The sequence below is a fragment of the Elephas maximus genome, chromosome 7, assembly GCF_024166365.1.
Source record: "Elephas maximus indicus isolate mEleMax1 chromosome 7, mEleMax1 primary haplotype, whole genome shotgun sequence".
Classification (NCBI taxonomy): Eukaryota; Metazoa; Chordata; class Mammalia; order Proboscidea; family Elephantidae; genus Elephas; species Elephas maximus.
In genome coordinates, this window is record NC_064825.1 from 97,259,763 (window position 1) to 97,272,528 (window position 12,766).

The following is a 12,766-nucleotide window of genomic DNA, read 5'->3' on the forward strand; positions in this document are numbered from 1 at the left end:
AGAGAGAGATTTATTTCAAGGAAATGGCTCAAGCAGTTGTAGAGGCTGGAATGTCCCAAATTCCTGGGTCAGGCTGGAGGCTTCTCCTGATGCACGTAGCCACAGGGGCTGGCAAACCCAAGCTAGGCAGGTCAGAAGGCAGGGCTCTTGTTCACAGGCTGCAAAGACGCATAAATCCCAAGATCGGCAGGCAAGGCAACAGACAAGCTGCTAGCTCAAGTCCCAAGAACTGGAGGTCAGATAAACAGGAGTTAGCTGCAGGATCCAGAGCAAGCAAAAGCCTGCGAAACTTACCAGAAAGTCCACCTACATAGGATGCAATTTCCACAAGGAAATTCCCTTTCAGCTGACTGGTTACTCAGAGCAGCATCATGGAGGTGATCACATTATATCAGATTTCATCATAGAAGTGATTATATCATCATGGGACTGCCAGACTCTATCATAACTGCCAAACTACTGAGAATCATGGCCCAGCCAGGTGGACACACAACTTTAATGATCACACAGGTGAAAGACCTTAAGAGTGGAACTGAGGATTCCTAGAAAAAGAAGTGAACAGTATGCCTGAGAGTTCCAGCCTTCGCTTCCTGATAGCCTGCATTACAGATTTTGGACTTGCCTTGCTAGTTCCCACAATCACATAAGCCAATTCTTTGGCTGAACCCTAACTGGCACAGGTGCGGTTCCAGCAAACCAATGCACCAATCAAGATTGAGTTACAGTGAGTGAAGCAGAAACCTGATGAGCAGAGAAAATCAGTCTCCTGAGAGAAGCATCAAAGAGAGGTCATGTAGCCTGCAAGAAAAAAGATTCTCAAACCCTCGCTTTTAGTGCCCATGACTCCCAGTCTGACTTCATTCCCAAGAGATCTTGGTTATCTCCTTGAATTTTTTACTGCGTTAATTTGGCTGTTTGTTGCAACTAAGTGACCTTTTACAAGAGCAATAGTCATGTGGCTAGTACATCACAGAAGAGGAGAAATGCCACTCTCGAGACTTATTTATTTTCCCATGCATTCAACAAATATTTACTCATAATCTGCAATTTGTCAGAAACACTGTACTAGCTGCAGTGAAGACACAAAGATGAATCTGGCCATAGATCCTGCCTTCAAGAACTTTATAGTCTGGTAATGTAGATGTCTGTTCATAAATATCCCAATTCGCAACAAAAAATGATACATGCGGCAGAGAAAAACATAGCCATCTATTTTTGTGCAAAATACAAGAGTACTTTGTTTCCTTTCCAGAGTAGTCCTCATTTAACATTTACACATATATACACAAAAAGCCAAGAATAAGGCATAATAAATGGAAGCTTCTTCTAACCTCCCGGCTGGCTGAAAAAAAAGGATGATGTCCATTAACTGTTCTATAGAGTTTTAAAGCTGAATTAGGGCTGTCCTGCTGTGCAGCTAAGTGGACTTAAGGATTGGGAATCTTCTCCCTGATCTCAGTGCTCTATGTGTGTGCGCATGTGTGTTGGTGTACACGTGGGTGCAAATGTGTTTTTTCCCGGTGAACTTAAAGCTCATGAGAGATGCTGAGTTGAGCGACTTGAAAGTTAACACTCATAGGAATGTTTCTTATTTATCCATAGAAAGCACCATGACAAATGCTTTGGGCTGCTCAGCTGCCTCTGGCCAGAGATAAAGTGACTTTAAAGGTGAATCCTCACTCCCTCAAAAAAAAAAAAAAAAAAAATATATATATATATTAGCTTAAAATTCAGGGATCAGAGAATGTGTGTATTTGACTAACGATCTTATTTATGTGGGGGAAAGTCAATTTCTACAGGTGAGGTCAGGACAGCCTGCAAACACATTGTAATCAAACACGGATGCTGTTTTATAAGGATGAATATGATGAGGCTAATAGCAATAGTGGATAACGAGAAAGGAAGACAGAAGAAGAATCGATGCATTTGAACTGTGGCATTGGGGAAGAATACTGAATATACCGTTGACTGCTAAAAGGATGAACAAATCAGCCTTAGAAGAAATACAGCCAGAATGATCCTTAGAAGTGAGGATGGTGAGACTTCAACTTTCTTACTTGGGACAAGTCGTCAGGAAAAATCAATCAGTAAAAAAGGACATCATGATTAGTAAAGTAGAGGGTAACAAAAATGAAGGAAACCCTCAAGGAAATGACACAGTAGCATCAGCAGAGGACTCAAACATAACAATGACCATGAAGATGATGCTGGACCAGGCAACACTGCATTCTGTTATACACAAGTTCACCATGAGTCAGAGCCAACTAGATGACACCTAACAATAGCAACAACAATAATAAAGTAAAAATAATAGCTATACTTGGTCGACTAATTACTATTACCAGAAATTGTTCTAACCATTTCGCTTGCCTTATCATACCAAATTGTAAGAACAATTCTATGAAGTAGCTTCTCTTGTTATCCTAGTTTTCAGATGAAGGAAAGGCCCTCTGGTAGATTTGATGAAGGAATTAGAACTTGTAAAGGTGTAAGAACTTGCCCAGGGTCACAGGAAAGTAAATGGGGGAGCTAAAAAAAAAAAAAGGCAAAATAACACAGAACAAGTATGACTTGTTTCCTGAGATCCAGCTCTTCGACGCTGCCGTATTACTCTTTCCCACTCAATCCCATGCATAGTTAGAGAGGAGCTTGTGATCTCGGTAGAAGGAAGCCTAAACTTGGAGAAAGAAGATCTAGGCTCTAGTCTCTACATTTCTTCTAATAAAAATATTTGAATCACTTCGGCTGCCTTCAACTCTCTTTCTCCCGTTTGCCATAGGTGATACAGATAAGGAGGGGGTCAGAGTTTGTTGAATTTTCTTCAGAACAGGTCAGTTCACTCTTCCCAAATAAACAACCAAAAAAAATTGTTGCCATGCAGTTGAGTCTAACTCATGATGACACCATGTGTTACAGAGTAGAACTCTCCCATAGGGTTTTTGGGGCTATAATATTTACAGAAGCAGATCTTTATGACTTTCTCCTGGACCGCCACTGCATGGGTTCAAACCACCAACCTTTTGGTTAATAGTCAAGCACAAGCCATTTGCACCACCCACAAACACTTTCACCCTTACCAGGAGATTTTAAGTAAATTATTTTTGGACCTGTCTTACTGTGACATCTGGACTATCTGTGCTCCTCAGTCTTGCCAGATGCCAACTGCCCACTGTTAAAAAAATTATTATGAAAAATATTAGTGAATTATTAAACAAAAACCAGTTGCCGTGAATCAATTCTGGCTCACGGCAACCCCATATGTGTCAGGATAGAACTACGCTCCATTGGGTTTTCAATGGCTGATTTTTTGGAAATAAATTGCCAGGCTTTGTTCAGAGACTTCTTTGAGTGGGCTCAAATCATCAAACTTTTAATTAGCTGCCAAGGAGACTTAACCATTTTCTGTTTCATTTTTGTTTTTTCCATTTTTTATTTATTTCATGTATTGTTCCCAGATCAAGCCAGACTGCAAGAGGGCTTTCCATTTAGGCACTATTATTCACCCTATAGACTCACAATATGTCTCAGTTTTCATTTAGAAACAGCCATATGGCTTCTTAGGATGCAGTATTATATTGGTTATAGGAATGTTGTTGACAATGTCCCCTTCATCATTCCAAGTTCTTTTTGAGTATTCAGTGGAGAAAATTGTCTTGGACCTTAACCTGCAAAGCCTTTGGTGTTGCTAAGCAACTAATCTATGTTGATCAAATAGGCCAGGGGATCTGCAAACTATAGCCCACCAGACAAGCTGAAATACAACCACGCCCAATTGTTTACATATTGCTTATGACTGTTTTTAGGCTACAACAGTAGCTCTGAGTTGTGGCCACAGAGACTTATGTCTCCCAAAGTCAAAGATACTTACTATCTGACCCTTTATAGAAAATATTTGCTGACCCCTGAAGACAATGTGAACTTTAAAATAATCATGTATTCCTTTGCAAGAAAACTGAGCCAAATGTTCTTGCCAATTTTAAAAATTGTAGACAACTTTGTTACACACATTCCTGTCTTCTATGTTTAATTTCCTTTTACATGTCTTTCTTCCTGCCTAAGATTTAGCTTTATTTAAATGTAGGGAGTCTAGTGTAGCATACAACCCTGCTGTTCCACCTTGGGCCTCTAGAGAGATTACACTTCCCATTCCCTAGTACTTAGGTGTGGCCATGTTGCTAACTCTGGCTAACTAAGCAAGAACAGAGAGTATGTGTGCATGTAGGAGCCAGTGAGTGATTCTCCAAACTCTCTGTCTCCATGGTTGTTGATATTCTGATAGTGGAGACTTGGTCATCCTGGCTCCCTGAATGAGGGCCATGTGGAGCAGAAGATACCATCTTCCTCAGATAGTCATGGAACCTGGGTGTACAATGAACCTTTGGCATTTTGAGCTACTGACATGTGGGGGAACAACCTAGCCTGGCCTAACTCATATATGTAGTAATTTCCTCAACATTAGTTTTTTTTGTTTCCATCGAGTCAATTCTGACTCATGATGACTCCATCTATTACAGAGTAGAACGGCTCCACAGGGTTTTCTTAGCTGTAATCCTTATGCAAGCAGATCACCAGGTATTGCAAATAATGTAAATAATGATACCAATGATTATGATAATACGAATGAGTTTTCTGGGGCCTTGATTTTTTTGGGTCATGTACCTCTTTGAAAATTTGATCAAAGCTAAAGTTCCTTTATCCAGCTGGGTAAAAAAAAAATCAAATACATATATGTATGCCAGCAAAACTTTGCAAGAAATTTCAGGAGGTTGTAGGCTTTTTGATAGCAATGCATAACTTCGAGGGTAAGGACTACTGTAGTGAAAAGAGCATAGGGTTGAAGGGTCAAATGGGCAAGGATGGTTTCAAACCCTCTGCCACTGACAAACTGTGTTTTCATTTGATTTACATAAACATGTGTTCATTTACATGAACTCCGTGTCTCAGTTCCCTCATCTGCAGAAAACCAAAAAAAAAAAAAAAAAAAAAAAAATTGCTGTCAAGTCGATTCTGACTCATAGTGACCCTATAGGACAGAGTAGAACTGCCCCATAGGGTTTCCAAGGAGCACCTGGTGGATTTGAACTCCTGACCTTTTGGTTAGCAGCTGTAGCACTTAACCACTACACCACCAGGGTTTTGCATCTGTAGAAGGGGTATTAATATCCTCTTTGCTTTGAGACTGTGAGGTACAAGTGTAGTGACATACAAGTGTCTGTCACAGTGTTTAACATACAGTAAATGTTCAATAAATGCTAGTTCATTTCACCCTATAATAACAGTGACAGCAATACAAGGAGATGATCTCCCTGTATTGGTTAAGCCCAATCTGAGCTGACACAATGATAAAATGAGATAAGAATGTTCCTATTTGTGAAATAACGATTTAGATCTGATGAAGTCCATTATTCTTCTCAGCCCTCCAATTCTGACTATCATTTGACAAAGACCTCTTTAAAAGCAAATAGGTATTATTGGAATAACTCAATAAAGCAGTTTTGCTTCATTGATTTTAGGCTTCAAAGCTCAGCTAATGCAGAAATGTACTTTTCATAATGTATGTATATGTCCTCTTAGATCTAAAATAGTCGGTTAAACTCATAGTTCTTCCATTTAGGAAATCTGGATATTGATGGCATCATGTAAATCAGGGCTCTCATGGCAAAATATGAAGGAAAGCCATGGTGTGTACTATCACCAAAAGTATCCCTGAAGATGTGTATGTACAAGCTGAAAGAGGAGTCTTTAGGCCCCTGCCTTTCTTAAATACTTTAATGTGTTCTTAAATATATACCTCTGGTAGACATATGACCATTTTAAAGGTGGTTGATATATAGAGTCATAAAATCATAGATGGTTGGAAATGGATGGAATTTTACTGTTAATCTAGCTGGAACTGTCATTATTTTACAGATGGGAGAAATCAAATCCAGCAATTATAAGTGCGTTGACCAGAGACATAGAGCTATATAGAAAAAAAAAGGTAATAGAAACATTACCTTGAAATTTAGGCTTTCCAGTTCTCTTTTTAATGCCTCCCATTATAATATATTAATTTATCAGATCTAAAATAGCATAATTCATATTCCATGAGACTGCTGTTAAGGATCTCTTGTGAGCCCACTAGGTTCTGTTAATCAGGAAAAGGCAAGGGTATTTCAGAGACATTGAGAACAAAAGTATTGCTTCTTTAAACTGACCCATTAATTACTAATTTCTAGGCACAGAATAAAAATGTAGACTTGACGTTCTTATACAGATGCCTTCTTCCAAAGAGACCATCATCTTGTTTGGTACAGACACTAAAAAAAAAAAAAGACATTAGGAAAGAGAAATCCAGGTGGTTAAGACCAAACCTGCTCAGTGCCATTTTGCTTACCTTAACCAAACTTAAAAGAGAGAGAAAAGGAAGGAAAGAGGGAAGGAAGAGAGGGAGGGAGGGAGAGAGGGAGAAAGGAAGGAAGTGAGGGAAAGAGAGAGAGAGAAAGAGAGGAAAGAAGGAAGGAAGGTGGGGGGAGGGGGGAGGGAGGAAGGGAGGAAGGGAGGAAGGGAGGAAGGAGAGAGGGAGGGAGGGAGGGAGGGAGGGAGGGAGGGAGGGAGGGAGGGAGGGAGGGAGGGAGGGAAGGAAGGAAGGAAGGAAGGAAGGAAGGAAGGAAGGAAGGAAGGAAGGAAGGAAGGAAGGAAGGAAGGAAGGAAGGAAGGAAGGAAGGAAGGAAGGAAGGAAGGAAGGAAGGAAGGAAGGAAGGAAGGAAGGAAGGAAGGAAGGAAGGAAGGAAGGAAGGAAGGAAGGAAGGAAGATCGATCTTGAGTCCCAGGAGAGCCTGGTCCTATCCAAGAATCTTCACCCTATCATAACTACCACCAAACCGCTTTGACTACCAATTTTTTGAGCATTACTATGTGTCAAACGCTATAATAAACAAATTATATGCCCTATCTTTAATTCTTTATAATACTATTGCAGTTTTAATTATACATTATTAAAATTATTGTGAATATTTGGTTTTATGAATATGCTAACTAGAAAATATGCTCCAGGAGATCAGGGATTTCTCTCTCTGCAACTCACCATTGTACCTTTAGCACATATCACTGTAACTAGTGAATCAGTAAATATTGGTGTTTAATAAATACTTGTGAAATGACTGAATTAACCCTTCTGTAAAATATTATGATTATTTACATTTTATAGAGGAAGAAATTAAAGCCTAAAGAGGATCTTAACCGTTTTTTCCTCCCAAATCTCTGCACTTACACTTCCCTTCAAATCCTTCCTGTTGTGAAAGTTCACCCACTAAATCAAATCAATGCCCACAATCATTGTTCAGTGGGGACATCTTTACTGTGTTTCCAGGAGACTTTATTCAGGAAGATACAGCTTCTCCTATAGTTTTAGGCCCCTAAGTCAAACTTTCCAACTTACCTTTTAGTTCCTAAGATACATATGATACACACCTCAGAAATAAACAGCTATTGTAGCATTTTAGAGGATGTTACTCTCAGGATTTATCCCACCAAACTTTGATTCCTGAGAGAGAAACTATAAGTGAAGAGCTGACCAACTAGACAGACTTCTTTGTTGTCATTGTATTAGTTAGCTTTTACGGTGTAACAAAGAAAACAGCAAAATATCAATAATAAAACAGTGAGCATTCATTTCTTAATCACCTATCTGCAGGTCATCTGATGTGGCTTTACTTTTAGGCTGAGGGTTCAGCCAGCCTTGGTTTAGGGCTGCAGATGGAATGCAGGTCTGCTTTTCTAGGCCCAGGCTGAAGAGACAACAGCTACCCAGGGAGGCTCTTCTCATGGAGAATCATCAGAACTCAAGATGGCGAGCCAACCCCAGAAGTCCATTTCAAGCCTCTGCTCATCACACAGCTCACATCCTGTTGGCCAGAAAAAGTCCCATGTCCAGCCCCACCATCAGTGGAACAGGGAAATACACTCCACTCACAATGATGGAGCAGAGAGAGAATAATTATTTGCTGAAGATATTCTTATCTATCATAGTCATATCTATGGAATCTTGGCCCCTTTCTTTCAGTAAACAAGGGTGAAAATCAAGTGTGAAATGGATTCAAATCCTTATTTACCTTCATTAAATCTATAGCTGGGCTGGCCAAGAATTAAATTGGTGCCTCAGCCCCTCTTGCATTCCATTTTGCTTTTTTTTTCAGGACACCACCTCTATCTAACTTAATACTATTCAGGTCCACATGTTAAACAGCTCCACATATCCCTCAGAAGATACAGTCAGGACAACCATTATAGTTCAGTGAAGATGGTATTGTCATGCACTGAAAGAATTATTAAGCCTTCAAGTCCTGCTTTGTAAAATGAGGTTAATAGAAGCATCTATTCTTTAGACTGAGCAGCCCTAGTGGTGCAATATTTAAGTGCTTGGCTGCAAACTGAAAGGCTGACAGTTCACTCTGGGTGAGAAAGACACTCTGGGTCAGAAAGGCCTGGTGATCTGCTTCCATAAAGATTATAGCCGAAAGAACCCTCTGGGCAGTTCTACTCTGCCACGTGGGGTCATTATGGGTTGGAATTGACCTGTTGGCTCCCAGCAACAAGAACATTCTAGAGACTTGTGAGAAACAAATGAGGAAATGTTTTTAAAGTACCTAGCACATGGTTCCAATACCTTAATTGCTGACAAGCAGTTGAAGTGGCTCAGAGGTGGTCCTCTATCTAGTCCAAGGTTACTGACTACTCATTTGTCACTGAGTCATGCACGCTTCCATTTACATGATTCCTTTCATTTACACGCCTCAGCTTCATGTCAGCCTTGAGTGCATGGAATTCTTTCCAAGGTTGCCTCTTTTCCTGAGGAGCCCTGATGGTACAAATGGTTAAAGCACTAGGCTGCTAACAGAAAGATTGGAAGTTCCAACCCACTCAGCAGCTCCACGGGTGTAATTCTACAATGTCACATGGAATTGCTATGAGTGGGAATTGACTTGACAGCACCTAACAAAAACAAGTGCACCAAGTAGCCATTTCTTCTCTGGAATCTCACCTCCACCCACAACACCATCCTGAAGCACTGACCCTCTGTTCCTCCTCTCAGTTCCTCAACTCAGGGGGTAATTTCTTTCTCCCCATTTCTGTCTAAGGCATTTTGTCTGTATCCTGAACCCTCTCCCCTTTCTAGTGCTTGGCTTTTAAAATCAAAAGTACTGCAGCCTTTCTTGACTGAGGAAAAAGTACAAGAGCTACTCTGGGCTCGAGTGCAGTTAAAAGAAGGAGGGAAGTTCAGGAAGAGAAAAAAACAGAATAGGAGTTGATATCCCAAAATATTATACTATTGTCATTGTCGTCATCATCACCCACATCCTCACCTAATTATAATATTTATTAATATTATACATAATGTAGCTGTAATAACTATAAGTATAATATTATAATTAATAACATGGAGATGATCTATCACTTGAGTCCCTGATGCCCTTGTAACAATATATCTTTTCAGAATCCTCAGCCACAAGCAAGTACTTTATAAATGTTATCAGTTTACTGAAGAAAGAATTTTGGAATTCAAACAGTTATGGGTTCAAGTCCCCACCTCCGCTATTCACTATCCTTGGGTAAATATCCTGGGATATCTTAGCTGTATCTGAGTTTCTTCATCTCTGAGATGAGGATAATTACCAGGGTCCAGTAAAAATGGTTTATGTAAAGCACCTGACACAATTCCAGCAATTATTTAAGAAATGCTGGGCAGCTATTGTTACCATTGTTACCATTATCCTTATCATTATTGTTATTTACTGCTATTTTACTGTTACTGCTGACCTCAAACCCTGGTGGCATAGCAGTTAAGAGTTTGGCTGCTAACCAAGAAGTCAGCAGTTCAAATCCACCAGATGCACCTTGGAAACCCTATGGGGCAGTTCTACTCTGCCCTTTACGGTCACTGTGAATCCGCTCAACAGCAATGGGTTTGGTTTTTTGGAATTTCTGAGAGCTCCCTCTGCAGGAAGGCTCTGGTTCAGAAAGCCAGAAAGTCTTGCTGATTTGAGTTATTCTTTGTGCACAACTCCTTCAAGCAGCTGCAGTCAATGCCCCAAGCCTTATTGCCTTATTTAACATAATTTGCTTCTTAGTGGGAACCTTGGGTAGTAGATTCCAGAGGCTCTAGGGTCAGGAATTAATTATCAGAACAGCAAAACCCAGAAAACCCCTTGGCAGGAGGTGCCCCTGTTAAAATGGCAATTTGTTGGCCACTCTTGGGGAAATGAAGACAGTAAATCCAACAGCCACTTCCTTTTCTTTTGGCTTGTAGCACTTGGCTTTCATTTATGAGGCCATCGGGTTCAATTAGGCCTCTGCGTAACAAGCTGTCAGTCACCATCAAGGTACCTCCTGGATTCATGTCACAGCAGCCTCCTCCTTGTCACTTCAATCTCCTTCTGGGAACCTGTGAGCAGGTTTTCCAGGAGTTGAGTTGGTGCATATTGCATAACACTCTGTTTTCCTCCCCTTCTCCCACGGTCCCCAGCCACCATCTGTTCTCCCAGAGGCTTTTGCCATTTTAGGTCAGACTTGCAGGGAGCTGAGGGATGCCAAGCTTGTGAGTCCTGGGGGAGTGCGCGTCTTGCTGAGCTTTGACAGGGACATTGTTCTGTAGGCTACAGCTGCAGTTTGATCAGAGAAAGCAGCCCCAGGCCATGGCTTTTCTGAGGGTTCACATTAACCCAGCAAAGATCAAAAAGAGAGGAGGGCACTAATCCCAAAGAGCAAAGTACCAAAAAGTATTTCTTGGGTGGGAGCAGAGGTGCTGAGAGGTAGACTGTACTCTCCATCATTTAGAGCAGTGATGCTTTTTTTAAATTTTTTTTTTTTTCTCCATCAGAGATGATGTTTGTCTGTGTGGCACTCACTTATTTGCACTTTCCCAACTTAGTTCCACCACCACCTCTTTTGAAACCACTCAAGAAAATGTATCCGAATGCAAATGAGAGAGACTGAAGTTTTCATGGGGATAATCTTGAGTCTTGCTTCATTTAAAACAATGTGTGATGTTCACCCAATGCCTGTCTGATATTTTGTCATACCATGGTAGCTTTGAATTATGGTGTTCGTGAAGCATATCAAATATACTATGGACTGCCAGAAGAGCGAACAAATCTGTCTTGGAAGAAGTACAGCCAGAATGCTCATTAGAAGCAAGGATGGCGAGACTTCGTCTCACATACTGCCTTACGCTGAGTTCTCTAGAGAAGCAAAACCAGTAAATCGCATAAATATGTATATATAGAGAGAGATTTATATCAAGGATACAGCTCATGTGATCGTAGAGGCTGGAATGTCCCAAGTCCGTGGATCAGGATAGAGGTTTCTCCTGATTCGCGTACTGCAGGGGGTGATGAACCCAAGATCGACAGGTCTGAGAGCAGGACTCTTGCTCACAGGCTATGAAGAGCAACGAATCCCAAGACTGGCAGGTAAGCTTCTAGCTCAAGTCCCAAGAAAAAGAGGTCAGAGGAACGAGAGACAGCTGCAGGATCTGGAACCACCAAAAGCCTTGGCAAGGCGAGCAGGAAGGAAGTAGACAGCTGAGGGTGCGGTGAGCTGCCACAGGCCCCGTTCCTGCCAGTACTACTCAGTAGATTCCATCATAGGCGTAAAAATTTCAACAGGGAAGTGGTCACAACATTATACAACTGCCAAAACACTGAGAATCATAGCTCAGCCAAGTTGACACGCAATTTTAACCATCACACATACTTTGGACACGTTATCAGGAGGGACTAGTCCCTGGAGAAGGACATTATGCTTGGTAAAGTAGTTGTTGTTGTTATTAGGTGCCGTTGAGTCGGTTCCAACTCATAGCGACACTGTGCACAACAGAGCGAAACACTGCCTGGTCCTGCGCCATCCTTACAATCCTTGTTATGCTTGAGCTCATTGTTGCAGCCACTGTGTCAATCCACCTCGTTGAGAGACTTCCTCTTTTCCACCCTCCCTGTACTCTGCCAAGCATGATGTCCTTCTCCAGGGACTGATCCCTCCTGACAACATGTCCAAAGTATGTAAGACGCAGACTCGACATCCTTGCCTCTAAGGAACATTCTGGCTGCACTTCTTTCCAGACAGATTTGTTCATTCTTTTGGCAGTCCCTGGTATATTTAATATTCTTTGCCGACACCACAATTCAAAGGCGTCAACTCTTCTTCGGTCTTCCTTAGTCATTGTCCAGCTTTCACATGCATATGATGTGATTGAAAATACCATGGCTTGAGTCAGGTGCACCTTACTCCTTAAGGTGACATCTTTGCTCTTCAACACTTTGAAGAGGTCCTTTGCAGCAGATTTGCCCAATGCAATGCGTCTTTTGATTTCTTGACTGCTGCTTCCATGGATGTTGATTGTGGATCCAAATAAAATGAAATCCTTGACAACTTCAATCTTTTCTCCATTTATCATGATGTTGGTCATTGGTCCAGTTGTGAGGATTTTCGTTTTCTTTATGTTGAGGTGTAATCCATACTGAAGGCTGTGGTCTTTGATCTTCATTAGTAAGTGCTTCAAGTCCTCTTCATTTTCAGCAAGCAAGGTTGTGTCGTCTGCATAATGCAGGTTGTTAATGAGTCTTCCTCCAATCTTGATGCCCCGTTCTTCTTCATAAAGTCCAGCTTCTCGTATTATTTGTTCAGCATACAGATTAAATAGGTATGGTGAAAGAATACAACCCTGACGCACACCTTTCCTGATTTTAACCAATCAGTATCCCCTTGTTCTGTCCGAACAACTGCCTCT